Raw genomic sequence first — 15,193 nt, 5'->3', positions numbered from 1 at the left:
TATATCATGGGCGTTTTCCGGAAGTGAGATACCATTTGTATAAATTCACGCCAGCTTTATAAAACTGTTCTTAATGAATTATACTGTATATTTTAAATAAAAGAATCTTGATTAAACATTTTTTGATCGTTAGATATATTTATTATACACGCAAGTGTTAAAATCCTTCACTTTTTTCAAGGAATCACGGTAAAATTAGTAATCAATAAAAACGAACGACCTTCCTTATTTAGTCATCTTTTTTTTTAATTCGACGTAAGCTAAATCAAACTCACAAACTATCATCGAGGTATAATTATTGTTCGAGGACATTTTAAAACAAAAATAAATCATTCAATTATTGATTTATGCGGAGATGTTCAATTTTTCTTAAATATATTAGGTTGTATTCACTGACAATCGATCTCAATCGGTTTTAATAGATTGTTTATAGGCAATATCTGACAAAAGTAAATCTCGCACTACACACTTCGCCATTGTTGACATTCAGGCGTCAGTCGGCGTTGTACTATTCAATTATTTATTATATATATTAGGTTATATTCACTGACAATTCTAAAAGTTTCTGCTGTTAGATGAATTTCTTGCAGCAAAAATTCACTAATGATCCATTATCCGAATCTCTAGTTCCTGTAAGAAAATAAGAAATCCAAATAATACGCCTGTCAACATCCTAAAACATCCCTACATAATTGTAGTAATAATATATCGAATTTAAACCTAGAGTTTGTTGCAATGAAAAGAGTAAAGAACATCCCTAAGTACAATATTTTATTCGTGAGTAATTACAACGTCAAAGTCGGCGTTCCACTATACGTGTGACCCCTCAGTGAAGGTCTAACTCTCAATTGACAAAAAACTGAAGCCATCGTCTTCAAATATCCGAATTCCGTGCGCGAAATCAACCCCAAAACTTTCACCTGAGACTTTGGGGAGAAATCCGTCTCATCAAAGCACTCGGAGTAAATTTTGGACGGAATCCACTTCATACGTACCAAACATTTAGCACCTTACCATACTATCTGCTCAAAAAACTCCTGACTTGCTAGCAGTTACTGCCAATACAAGAGTAGATTCAGTCCCAGTATCACCGTTTATGTTAATACAGACATAACCCCCAATCCCAAACCGTTTAATTTATCTCCAAGCCCGCTATGTGATTGGTACCATCGAATCAAACAACTCCTCTACCAAAAAAACCATTTTCATCTCCTGGGTCAACTGTATACGGTCCCTCGGTTCAAAGCAGCTCCTCCGGTTTCTAGCAGCAGACGTCCTTACCTCAACTTTCTTGACCACTCTCCCAAATTCATCTGTTACCTGAGGAATGCGGCCGCAGCTGTACCCACCCGCTCCCCATTTAAAATTATTCAAAAAAAATCCCCAAACTGTTTATACTCACTAGAGCTCTCTCTACAGATTTTTTCTTGTGATTTTTTTGTGAGTGAAAGTTTTTAATTGTATAGTCGTTGTTCTGTATTGATTTATGCCATAAATCATTCAACACGTGCTCCCTGTTGCTTGTTTTAGTGTAGTAAAGTCCTTCAGACACCCCAAAGTATCGCAACGATAATAATTAAAGCATTAAAATGTAAATTGTAACAGCCGCGTTAAAAATTTAATTGTTAGTAGACCTTGGAGATTCTAATGCATATTTAGTAATCAAAGAGACGTGAGAGTCGACTTCTTTTTAATCTATGGGCAACACCAACACATTTATTTGTGTAACAAAAAAAATTTTGTTTTTTGTTGTGAAATAAACTTCTGATAATAATTTTTGTTTTCATTATTTCTTGACGATTCTCATAATTGTTTTATTAAATGAAAAATGACTTCAATTGACATGAATTGACGTCCATTGAAGCCAATTGATTCTATTGTCATTTGATGTTGATCAATGATATTTATTGACGTCGATTCACTCCGAATGTCATTTGAGGTCATTTAACCAATGGGATCACGTTTTGGTTATTTCAATTTTTTTCCTAATAATGCCCAAAATTTCTTTCGTTTCGGCACATCTACAGCTCTACATTATTCAAAAAGTATTTGTTTATTTTATAAATTGTATATATTTAATTGAAAATCGCGAAAATTTCAATATTTTAACCACGTAAGAAAACTATTCTCATTGGTTTTCAGTTGTGACGTCATAGGTTTAATATAAACATCGAGCAGCTGTCAGCTTGATTATCACGAGGTTATCGTTGCCGGCAACAAAGCGTGTGCTGTTATAATACAGTTTTATTTATTAGTTACGTATAAATAAAAAAATTTTCTGAATATAAGAATAAATTTCTTATTTCTTAGACTTTTTGATATGTTTGTGTTTCTAAATGTTTTTGATTTTAGGTCTCTTCTGTTTCAGAAACAGTTTTTTTAATAATTTTTAAAAAAAAATTGACTGATTTTGAAACAGAAGAGACCTAAAATCAAAAACATTTAGAAACATAAATATGTGAATAATCAAGTTAAAAATTTAAAGCATAATAATCTTAATTACTATAAAATATTAAAATAAGATAAATTTGAATCTTACTTACAAATAAAATAACCGATTAACTGTCGTATTTACTTTGTATTATATGTTCAGTGTTTATTTTATACCTATGATGTCACGCAATATGGCGGCATTACTAAAATGTTTAAACTACCTACTAAATTTTTGAATTTTAATAAACAACAAAAGTTGTATATACATAAACTATTCAAAACTATTTTTTGTAGGTACAAAACAAGTTTTTGTCATATACAGGGTGTTTCAAAAAAAGGTATTTAGGATAGGTAGAAAACTGAAGAATATTTCAAATCTACAAAGTTGTTATATTGAAAATTACTTCACAATTAGGTTTTTTGTCTATAAAAATGTCACAGAAAGACAGAATAATATATTATTTAAAGTTGAATCCCACGTACTAAATATACAAACTAAAGGAATGAACAAAGTATGGCACGTCATTTGCACCAAGGGAGTTTTTTTTATTGATTTTTCGGCCCCCATACTTCCCTGCTTGTTGTCCAATGCACAATGAAACTACGCTCATTGAATTTCAACAACTTCTAATGAGGAATATATGTATATAGGGTGAAACGAAAAAGTTATTCATCAAAATATGTTTTGTGTGGAATTAGATGTTTTCAATTACTGAATTATTATCTGTTACAATGATAAATAAATAAATAAATAAATCGATAGAATTTCTAAACGATATAACGCAGCAGATTATTAAACTCCAGGTATTACATTTTTTTATTATTTAATGAAAATTGTAAAAACGATGACAATTTTTCAAACTCTATTCACATTTTTTACGATTTTGCCGCAACTACTGGCAACATTGTACTGAAATTTTATACTAATATGTTTCAGAAGCTAATGCATCCAATAAATTTGTTTTTATGTCCGACTCTTGTACAGGGCGTTAGTTACATAATTAAAAATCATTTAATTTCACACCAAATAGTTAATCTTGATAAAACTCGATTCTGTGTACCGTTTTCGGAATATTTTGATTTGAAAATTATAAAGTAATAACCAATGCTGGTATAAAGTATTGATAAAGTTATTAAGCATTATTAATTAGTAAGCATTTTGTGAATTGGAAATTTTTTGTCGAGTAAACCCCAACGGATTCATTTGAAAAAATTGGGACTGAGGGTTTATGATGTTTCACAAACAGGGTATATTCTAAGAAATTTGACTCGACCTTTACCAGAAAACTAAAAAAAAGGAAATATTATTAAAGGGTTTGCAGGGATTGCAGCTACTAAGCCTCACAGTGCCGATGTTTAGCGATTTGCTGCGATAATTTTTTCAAAATCTAGCGATCGTTCAAAAATATTGCTTGAAACTGAAAATTTATTTCATTTTAATATTCCTGCTCTATGTTCATGGGACCCTACACCAGCAATCGGGGAATGGTTAGGTTAAGTTAGCTTAGGTTAGGCTAGGATGAATAAAAAGGTGCGTCCTAAGGCCAAGGATTGAATTCTTGGGATCTTTGATGCTTCTACGGAGTCCTCAGAACAAAAGAATGTGAAAAAACAGCGTCCTAAGGCCAAGGATTGATTTCATGGGATCTTTGATGCTTCTACGTAGTACTCAGAACAAAAGAATATAAAAAATACAGCGTTCTAAGGCCAACGATTGATTTCATGGGATCTTTGATGCTTTTACGGAGTTCTCAAAACAAAATAATGTAAAAAAACAGCGTCCGAAGGCCAAGGTTTGATTTCATGGGATCTTGGATGCTTCTACGGAGTCCTCTAAACAAAAGAATGTAAAAAAACAGCGTTCTAAGGCCAAGGATTGATTTCATGGGATCTTGGATGCTTCTACGGAGTCCTCAAAACAAAAGAATATAAAAAAACAGCGTTCTAAGGCCAAGGATTGATTTCATGGGATCTTGGATGCTTCTACGGAGTCCTCTAAACAAAAGAATGTAAAAAAACAGCGTTCTAAGGCCAAGGATTGATTTCATGGGATCTTGGATGCTTCTACGGAGTCCTCTAAACAAAAGAATGTAAAAAAACAGCGTTCTAAGGCCAATGATTGATTTCATGGGATCTTTGAGGCTTCTATAGAGTTCTCAAAACAAAATAATGTAAAAAAACAGCGTCCGAAGGCCAAGGTTTGATTTCATGGGATCTTGGATGCTTCTACGGAGTCCTCTAAACAAAATAATGTAAAAAAACAGCGTCCGAAGGCCAAGGTTTGATTTCATAGGATCTTTGAGGCTTCTATAGAGTTCTCAGAACAAAAAAATGTAAAAAAACAGCGTTCTAAGGCCAAGGATTGATTTCATAGGATCTTTGATGTTTCTATGGAGTCCTCAGAACAAAAGAATGTAAAAAACAGCGTCCTAAGGCCAACGATTGATTTCATGGGATCTTTGATGCTATTACGGAGTCCTCTAAACAGAAGTTTCAGAGGAGAAGTACTCAGAACATAAGAATGTAAAAAAACCAGCGTTGAAGATTGGTAGTTTCTAATTTTTTATTATTGTGTTGATTTCGTGCCTGTTAATTACTATATAATACTGTAAGTCAATATTTATTAAAAATGAAATTCTATTCAAATATGTCAATAATATATTATAGTTTTTAAGTACTGCGATGTAATAAAGATTGTAGTGTACAGAATATATAAGTTCTAGTATCATTTTTCTTTCGAATATTAAATGAGCTCAATTTCAGAGCAACTCGTTTTGGTTAGTACTACCCGTTAGAATACATCCTGTAAAAAAACTATCATTCAATCAAAAATACATTTCTGAAACCTTGTACTCAATGTACTCAAATTTCAAATAAACTGACACGTCATTAACTTTAGTCGAGTGCTTAGGACACTCACCAAGTAAAAATACATTTAAAACCATTGAAAGAGGTCGTCGAGAAACTGCAAATGTTAGATCTAAAAAAATTAATTCTGGTTGTTCAAAATCCAATAGTTAGTGTATGGAATGTGGCAAAACAAACAAAGACGTCTTTTTCAAGTACTTGGAGGATATTTCAAAGAGAAACAGCTTCATCCTTATCGTTACAGACAAGTCCAAAAGCTCTACTGGGTAGAGTGGATTTTTTGTCAATGACAGCAGCTTTAGGTAACAAATTAATAAGTTATCGCATTCTACTTGGAAATTTAAATGGTAATATTAGCACCAACGAGCTAAGATCTCTATTTTTTATGCACCCTGGAGATCTACATCGCATCGATGGATTGGTAGAGGTGCAGAAGCTCCGATTCATTGGACGCGATTTAAATCCTTTGGATTAAAATCGCGGAATTCACCTCGAGAATTCAAAGATATTATTCAACGTTACTACAATGACCCCATAGTCGACCCCAACCGTTTAGAAGGTGCAGCAAAATCGTGAAATATGTTTTAATGAGCAAACCCCAAATATTTTTCAGTTTTCTATTTATCCTAGAGACGGGATGGCATTTAAAAACCCTGTATAAAAAACAAGCACCTGTTTGTCTATTGACACAATTAAAAAGTATACCTGCAAGATGTCGACCGACTCATTATTACATTCTTTCCTTAGTTTCCGAATAATAAAATGACTATCATCATTTTGTCATCGCCATATGTTAAGCAGATGTGTAAACCAATTCAGTTTTGTTAAACTCATTCCTTGATCAGTTACAGAATATTTTAAATTGCATTGAATCTTGAATCCTTTGTTGATACATTTTGATTTTCCTTCATCTCTTCTATTCCTAATTCTCCCAAATCATTTTTGAAAATCTTTGGAGACAACCTGTATTTTTGTATCACATTCGAACGAAAATTATTTCTACTTGAAGGAGCGAAAATAATGATCAAAGCGCATTATTTAAAAACATAAAAAACGTACGGGAACAGGTCCCCTGAACGTAAATCCAAATGGGCGTCATGAGGAGGGGCTTCACTTCAGCCGCCATCTTGAAAAACACGTTTTATTAAATATCTCGCGAACCGCGCATCGTTCGACAAAAATTATGAAGATCATTATTGTAGATAATAATATTTGCCATCTTTTTTATTTGGAACTTTTTTTTGTATAACGCATAGGTTTGTAATTATAGCACTCCAAACTTTTTTCAATATGGATTTTGCTAAATATTTAGTTAATGGTCAATGATAAATTAAAAATGGTGATAACTGAATTGTAGGGCATAAAATTTTCTATAAATTTCATTAGAAACTTTTTCCCGTTGCAATTTTTGTAGTACGATGCGCGGTTCGCGAGATATTTAATAAAACGTGTTTTTCAAGATGGCGGCTGTGGGAAGCCTTCGCCCCTCATGACGCCCACTTAGATTTACGTTCAAGAGACACCCCTGAATATATTAAAAAAAAAAAACACCTGTTCCCCAACGTTTTTTACAAAAAAATCCTGGCTCTTGGCCTAATAATCGAAACCAAACTAAATATTTTGTTTATTTTTATCTTAACATCGGTTGCACGTGCTCTTTGGCGGCACGTAAAGAGGAGGAGAAAGAAAATTTAGGAAAGAGGAGATAAGGGAATAGAAAACGATGAAAACGTGAAGGAATTCAACGCCTTTTAATAAATAATAATGAGGGGTGATAAGATTTGAAATAAATCACATTCTCGAATAAAAAATATATAAAAGCTTTTAGTTTTACGATTACGATTAAAGACATAAAGTTCTTCTTCTTCTCTAGAACTCCTTACGAATTTTCTAGCGTCAACATATTGGAATTTTAGTTTAGCTTCTTCTTCTTTCCTCTGCTACTTGTTGAAACCAAGTTTTCCTGGGTCTTTCTTGGTCTCTTTCTTTGTAGTGTTCCAGTTTAAACATCTTTCGACTATTTGCTTTTCTTTTGGTTCCAGTTTGAGCTTCTTTATAATCACCACCTTTCTTATAGAATCGATCTTCGTTTTCTCTGTTATTTTCCTTAATTGTTCAATCTTCACTGCAAATATTTTACTCTATGTGTTTTTATTCGTTGCTTGGGTTTCATCTAAATGGGTTTACCACCATTCTGTCTGTATTCCTTTTAAATATGGAAAAACTGAGTTTTTCATAAAGTTTTTAAATCTCTTGTTGAATCTTTAACACTTGTAAAGAAAATGTGAACGTTTTGCCATGAAAGAATCATTTACGTCGCTAAATTTGTTTAAAGTTCACATGAAGATTTTAATGGGTTCATTTATGTTTCAAAATGCCCTCAGAAACAAATTTACATACCAGTAGAAGTGGATAGTTCGAGAGCCTTCTCCAAAGTGTGAAATTAATGGAGGAAATGTATATGAGTTGGTGGAACCATCACGAGATGGCGGATAAAAGCTAAAAAACTATAGAGAAAATCTTCTGGTTAAGAAACGTTGAATATATGAAGTTTTTAACTGTTTTTTAACCTTTTGTCTGTGCTGGTTTCAAATTAATTTTTTCTTGAAATGCATTTCAGGGTTATCTGTAAAGTACGTCACATAAAGTTCATGTTATTTTAAAAAATATTGATATCAACTATGTATTACAATCACGCAATTGGATAAATAAATAAAAACTATTCCATAAACATAAACAAATATTGAAATACAAATAAATCATAAACATATAATCGGTTTTTAGTTTGTCTATTCCTTAACGTTCCAAGAAGGAATCAAGGTTTTTGAACTTCCACGTAAAACCGTCATCGTTTGTTTATTTTTCTTCTTAATGCTCATTTTCGTTTTTTTTTTTTGTTTTAAAATTCATATTCCTCAAGATGTTCTACAACTAATTGTCACTGTAGGCGTTGTGTTTTTTATTTTGTGAAGCTGCTACCTCACGCGAAGCAATTGTCAACACATGAAACATTCTCATTTGTTAAATATACAATTAATTTCGTTGTTGTTTTTTGGGTACCTCAATGTAGATCTTTACGACATAGACGTACGGGATTATAAATTTTAATACAAAAAAAATGTTATGACGGTCAACAAATAGCGAAAAAATCAATGTTGTTGTTTATCTATAGTTTTAAATTATCCACTGATTCCGAAAATTGAATTTTGTAATCCGGACCTGGACAATTTGTTTACTATGATTCACACCCCCGCTAAACAACTTGATTCGAGTTTTAATTGTTGAAAATAACCGACAAAAGCCCCCGTAAACAGCCTCCATTCCGTTTTTGATTTATGTTGGTGTTAATCCTTCTTTAGTGAAAATTTTTATGACCTAATTTTAGACACAAACAACTTGTCCAGGTCTGTATTACAGTATTCAATTTTCATAACCAATGGATCATTTCAAAGTATAGATAAACAACAAAGTTGATTCACAAAGGGATCTATTCATTTGACGCTGAGCCTACCGCTGTAAAGGGTCATTAAAGCGTCAGGATTAGCGTCAAATTTTATGGCGCATCCCTCACAAATGAATAGAATCCTTTGCTAATCAACTTTGTTGTTTATCTATACTTTTAAATGATCCACTGGTTCTGAAAATTGAATATTGTAATCCGGACCTGGACAATTTGTTCACTATGATTCACACCCCGGCTAAACAACTTGATTCAAGTTTTAATTGTTGAAAATAATGAACAAAAGCCCCCGTAAACAGTCTCCATTTCGTTTTTGATTTATGTCAGTATTTATCCTTCTTTAGTCAAAATTTTTATGACCTAATTTTAGATACAAACAACTAAGTGGTAATTTGTTTCGCGAGGGTGTGAATCATAGTAAATAACTTGTCCAGGTCCGCATTACAATGTTTAATTATCAGAATCAGTGGATCATTTAAAAGTATAGATAAATAACAAACAAAAACAAACTTTCTCCTTAGCGTCCAGTTTATGAACGCCCTAATCTTAACGTAAATACTAACCTAACCTCCATCAAGAAACTGGACGTTACGCATATGTCGTAAACGTTTAATTTATCTTATTTATCTTTTAGTGGATTTACGGACACAACTTCTGTCTATTATATTTATCTAAATGGATTTTCTTGAATATTTTACCTGGGTATCAAAACGTCACAAAAGACCAATGAAACCGGCCAACCTACAAAATGTATTCAGCGCATTATTAGTTTTCATACGAGAGGTTAACAGGCAATTCTTTGATCTAGAGTTAAAGGAAGTATATAGTGCGGGAGATTGTTCGATAATAAATAAAATATATAATATCTAGTTATTTTATATAAAATTATAGTAGCTCAATACAAGGGCTTTTGTTTAGTTTTGAGATATGGCAACAGTGATATGAATATGTTAAATCTGATATAACCATAATAAAGTTCGATATTTTTTATAGCAAACGTACTCAGAACGAGTGTTATTTGAATACTTGAAACATTTATCTTGTTTAAAAATGGAATTGTATCACATTTTCTATGACTTTCAACTTGTGTTTTGCTGTGTTTCCTAATTCAACTTCTCTACAGGATGAATTTCGTAAAGGTCGTTCAAAATCGATTGCTCTGATTTGATATTTATGAAGTTAAACTTTGAACACTTTTTATACACACCCTGTATAAAATGAAAAAATTTTCAACATGATTCGAATACGTCTGACTTCGCTAAAAGCAACCGAACAGAAACCATTTTCATATCTTCAAGCTTATCTTCGTAAAAAAATAATTTATAAGGGTTCATTTTTTTACAAAAAAATTAATAACTCAAAAAGTATGCATTTTTCATACATACAGGGTATTTTGTTAAAAATAACAAAGTTACAATCGACTTCTGGTAGAACCGGAAGTCGGCCATCTTTGAAAATATTTTAGTTAAAAAGATCGTATCCGAAAACTCACATATAGAAATTTTCATGATTTTACTATAAGTATTTTACCATATACAGATAGCTTTGATCTTTGTGGAACAACCGGTATATATATGCAAATATTTCAAAAATTCTTATAATATTATGTGAAATAAGCGCTTTGCATATTTGGGTTTCACTAATAATTTTTTTTATTAACGATTAGATTTCTTAGCGTTGGCGCTCGTACTATATCTCCAAGCAAAGCAAGCTGCAGTCAGCTGTTTCTTGGAACGAAAAACCCAAAACTCTATACACCATTCGTTGTTTGTAGTTGGCTACCAGTCGCTAGTCGACTGTTGGGTGCGTTAGGTTATACGAGACCGTTATCGAGTTGATTCTTCGCGTACGAACCGGTCACACAAGAAAACGAAAAGAAACAAGGAAAACCGTATGTCCGTTTGTACGTATTTACATGTTTTGTGAATTGTGTCTTATATACAATAACGCATAGGTTATTTTGAATTGTGTTGTGATATGTTTATTGATAAGTAGATTTATTTAAACGTGGTTTTATTCAAGTAAAAAATGATGTGATATTACATCTACCTAATTTAAGTAGGAACTAACACGAATAGGTGAGATTATTTTTCTTAATTTCTTTATTAAATTTTAATCTCTTGGTATCGATATATTTGTTTATAACATCAGAAGACATTATTGATAAGTATTATTAAGAAAATTTATCATAATTGTTGTTATAAATATCAATTAAACTCGAATCTTTGGTTATAGGCCGTTCGAACATAAAAAATAAAGTGACTTAACCCTCTTGGAAGGTTTTTTAATTAAAATTTTTACTTGAAATTGCAATTAAATTATTACGTCTTGTATTGCATTATTTTGATTTCATATCAAGCAGATTCTTCTTGTAGTAAAGGAGTTTGAGGAGAGGTTTGATTGAACCAGATTTCGAAATTCTTAAGCTAGGATGTTCCATTTTTTCCTGGATTTCTTTCTTCAAATATTTTGCATGACAAAATTGGCTTGGAGCTATGCTTACCTGGAATCATTTCGCCGAAGTACTGTAGTTTGCGATTTTTTATGGTTTACATCATTTTTCTTTCTTTTTTCATTTTTCTAACGACTTTCTTCGTTATCCGGGTGATCCAGGGGATCTTCGTCCAAGGTCCAGGACTCAACTACATAAAACAGGACACAAGTCTGACATTTGACTTTTGGATTCCTGTCCTTTTTTTTTGGTTGTTGATCTAATGCTATTTTGTTTGTGAAAAAAAACTAATCCCAGATATGTAATCAGCGACCTGAGAAAAACCCAGATACCAAATTTCGTTACAATCGGAGTTCATTTCACTACTTTCTGTCTCCATTTTGAAGCGGCCATTTTGTTTATGAAAAAACTAACCCCAGATATGTAATCAACGACCGGAAAAAACCCAGATACCAAATTCCGTTGTAATCGGAGTTCATTTCACTACTTTCTGTCTCCATTTTGAAGCGGCCATTTTGTTTATGAAAAAAATTAACCCCAGATATGTAATCAACGACCAAAAAAAATCCAGATACCAAATTGCGTTGTAATCTGAGTTCATTTCACTACTTTCTGACTTTCTGTCTCCATTTTGAAGCCGCCATTTTGTTTATGAAAAAACCAACAGCAAATTCGTAATCAACGATACGAAAAACCCTCGCATACCAAATTTCAACTCAATGGGTTCGTTTTAAAAACTTTTGGCCAGCTTTTTGGCCTTTAGCTCCACATGCAAAGTAGTAGTGGAAAAATTTTTGTCAATGTTCGGGAAATCAAGATCTCAGCTATTCCAAGTTGCAGTAAATGCATTTCCTTGCTTAAATCGATTAAAAAGAATTAAATGGACGAGATTTTATGTAGTTTACCAAATGGAGTTTTACCGCCATCTCTTGTTTATGGATAAAGGTGACACCTGGGGATTGAAGGGTTGCTACCTGTAGTACTACGAAAAAGTTTCAAGAAATATTCAGTTTAGAGTAAAACGTCTTGTGTTTTAACAATTTTTAACCTACACTTTGTTTGTTTATTGTTACCTATAAGATACGTCACTTTTCATATTAGTTGTAGAAAAAATATATTTTCTACTACCCTGCGTAAAATACGTATTTTAGACACACTTTCGAATGCGTAAAATTCGTGCCAAAAGAAACAGTAGTAGTGTATAAAAAAACATATTAAGGTCTTCATAGTGTAGTGGCTAGAGTACGAAGCTCACATGCGGAAGGTCCCGGGCTCAACTCCCGCTGATGCCAATTTTTATATTTTTCTACTTATATAGTGATAATTATTTTTACGTGAAATTTTTACATGCAGAATAGAAAAGTTGAAACATTTAATAAAAAAAATCGTTTGTTGTTTTTTAAATGTGTTCTAATGATGTTGTTTTCACTGGTAGAAAAACTATTATATGCAATTCGTTTGTAATGGTCTTTTTTTTTACATTCGTCGAAAAATCTACTTTACACACTTGTTATATAAATAACTATTTCGTTCAATCCGACATAACCTCAAAAATACACAATTTCAATACATGTAAACTGAAATTTCTTGTAATGTTATCACTTTGGGCTAATTCTGACCTGGCTGTACATGGCGATTTTCTTGGTATTTTCTATGTGATTTATTAATGGTTTATTCGCGTGATTGTTTCAAAAATACCATAATTAATTTTACTACGTCAATATGTAAGATGTAAAAACAATTACCTCGTATGATAGGTATTTATAAATAAGTAAAACTAATATTCGGTTATCGTAATTCTTTGACGCATTCCTATTTCATGGTATATTCGATTCCGATACGGCTTCGATACACACGCGTACGGAAACTTCAACTTGATGTTAACGAACTTTTAGTTCGAAAAAAAAACAAATTCGATTCTGAATAATCGCCCGAATTTATACCGTTATAGGCCAACTAATAAATCATTTTTGTTATACAGGGTGTTTCTATATTCGGTTGACAACGCTCTACCACAGAGAGATCTCAATGAATGATTCATTTTCATATAGGAATACGAACCAGCCTAGTTGCTGAGATATAGGGTGTTCAAAATAAAAAATTTACCGTAAATAAAGATATGCTTCTTAATAAAGTAATATTTTGACATTAGCAAATTATGCCAATGTCAAACGTGTCTTTGAGAATAAATCTGGATGGAATGAAATGATTTCGACCGCAGTTTGAATTCTATTAGATCTTGTTCAGATTCGATTATTGTTTCGTACACTGAGGACTTTCAAACTACCAGTTTGAAAATTCCATACGCACCTAAAAATATTTACATACACTTTTAAAACTTTCCATACAGTCTAATCTTAAAGTGCAATATCCGGTCATGTTTGTTGATACGTATTTTCAATACTGGTTAAACTAGGGACATCCTGAATTTTTTCCAGTCACATCTTACCATATTTAAGAATTCCCCATAATTTCAACTCAATACTCAAATTATTTTGGTAGATATGATTTTTTGAATATGTGATGTTTTACATCGATATCCGGTCGTGTTTGTTGATACGTATTTTCAAAACTGGGGGAACTAGCGATATCCTAATTTTTTTCCAGTTACATGTTACCATATTTAAGAATTCCCCATAATTTCAACTCAATATTCAAATTATTTTGGTAGATATGATTTTTTGAATATGCGATGTTTTACATCGATATCCGGTCGTGTTTGTTGATACGTATTTTCGATACTGGTGGAACTAGCGACATCCTAATTTTTTTCCAGTTACATCTTACCATATTTAAGAATTCCCCATAATTTCAACTCAATACTCAACTTATTTTGGTAGATATGATTTTTTGAATATGCGATGTTTTACATCGATATCCGGTCGTGTTTGTTGATACGTATTTTCGATACTGGTGGAACTAGCGACATCCTAATTTTTTTCCAGTTACATCTTACCATATTTAAGAATTCCCCATAATTTCAACTCAATACTCAACTTATTTTGGTAGATATGATTTTTTGAATATGCGATGTTTTACATCGATATCCGGTCGTGTTTGTTGATACGTATTTTCGATACTGGTGGAACTAGCGACATCCTAATTTTTTTCCAGTTACATTTTACCATATTTAAGAATTCCATGTAATTTCAACTCAATACTCCAATTATTTTGGTAGATATGATTTTTTGAATATGTCTATGTTTTACATCGATATCCGGTCGTGTTTGTTGATACGTATTTTCGATACTGGTGGAACTAGCGACATCCTAATTTTTTTCCAGTTACATCTTACCATATTTAAGAATTCCCCATAATTTCAACTCAATACTCAACTTATTTTGGTAGATATGATTTTTTGAATATGCGATGTTTTACATCGATATCCGGTCGTGTTTGTTGATACGTATTTTCGATACTGGTGGAACTAGCGATATCCTAATTTTTTTCCAGTTAAATTTTACCGTATTTAAAAATTCCATGTAATTTCAACTCAATACTCCAATTATTTTGGTAGATATGATTTTTTGAATATGTCTATGTTTTACATCGATATCCGGTCGTGTTTGTTGATACGTATTTTCAGAACTGGTGGAACTAGCGATATCCTAATTTTTTTCCAGTTACATCTTACCATATTTAAGAATTCCCTATAATTTCAACTCAATCCTCCAATTATTTTGGTAGATATAATTTTTTGAATATGCGTATGTTTTACATCTATATCCGGTCGTGTTTGTTGATACGTATTTTTAAAACTGGTGGAACTAGCGATATCCTAATTTTTTTCCACTTACATCTTACCATATTTAACAATTCCCCATAATTTCAACTCAATACTCAAAGTATTTTGGTAGATATGATTTTTTGAATATGCGATGTTTTACATCGATATCCGGTCGTGTTTGTTGATACGTATTTTCGATACTGGTGGAACTAGCGACATCCTAATTTTTTTACAGTTACATTTTACCATATTT

The 15,193-nt window shown here is 32.1% G+C and overlaps 1 protein-coding gene across 4 annotated transcripts in view; it reads left to right on the top strand.

The window, feature by feature from the left end:
- The window catches only part of LOC130902555 (uncharacterized), an 86,687-nt gene that overhangs the window by 30,956 nt on the left and 40,538 nt on the right, over nucleotides 1-15,193 (top strand). Inside the window, exon 1 of one of the 4 annotated variants that reach the window (XM_057814781.1) lies at nucleotides 10,504-10,652. The exons of 1 other annotated variant lie outside the window; for it this stretch is intronic. The gene's annotated coding sequence lies outside the window, so the exon portion shown is untranslated. Of the gene's footprint in view, nucleotides 1-10,503; nucleotides 10,840-15,193 lie in introns of those variants that run through there. 2 more of the 4 variants (XM_057814780.1, XM_057814779.1) reach the window with 2 other exon arrangements.

This window comes from Diorhabda carinulata, chromosome X (genome assembly GCF_026250575.1).
Source record: "Diorhabda carinulata isolate Delta chromosome X, icDioCari1.1, whole genome shotgun sequence".
Lineage (NCBI taxonomy): Eukaryota > Metazoa > Arthropoda > Insecta > Coleoptera > Chrysomelidae > Diorhabda > Diorhabda carinulata.
The sequence above is the reverse complement of the archived record's forward strand: the minus strand, read 5'-3'. Positions and strand labels throughout refer to the sequence as shown.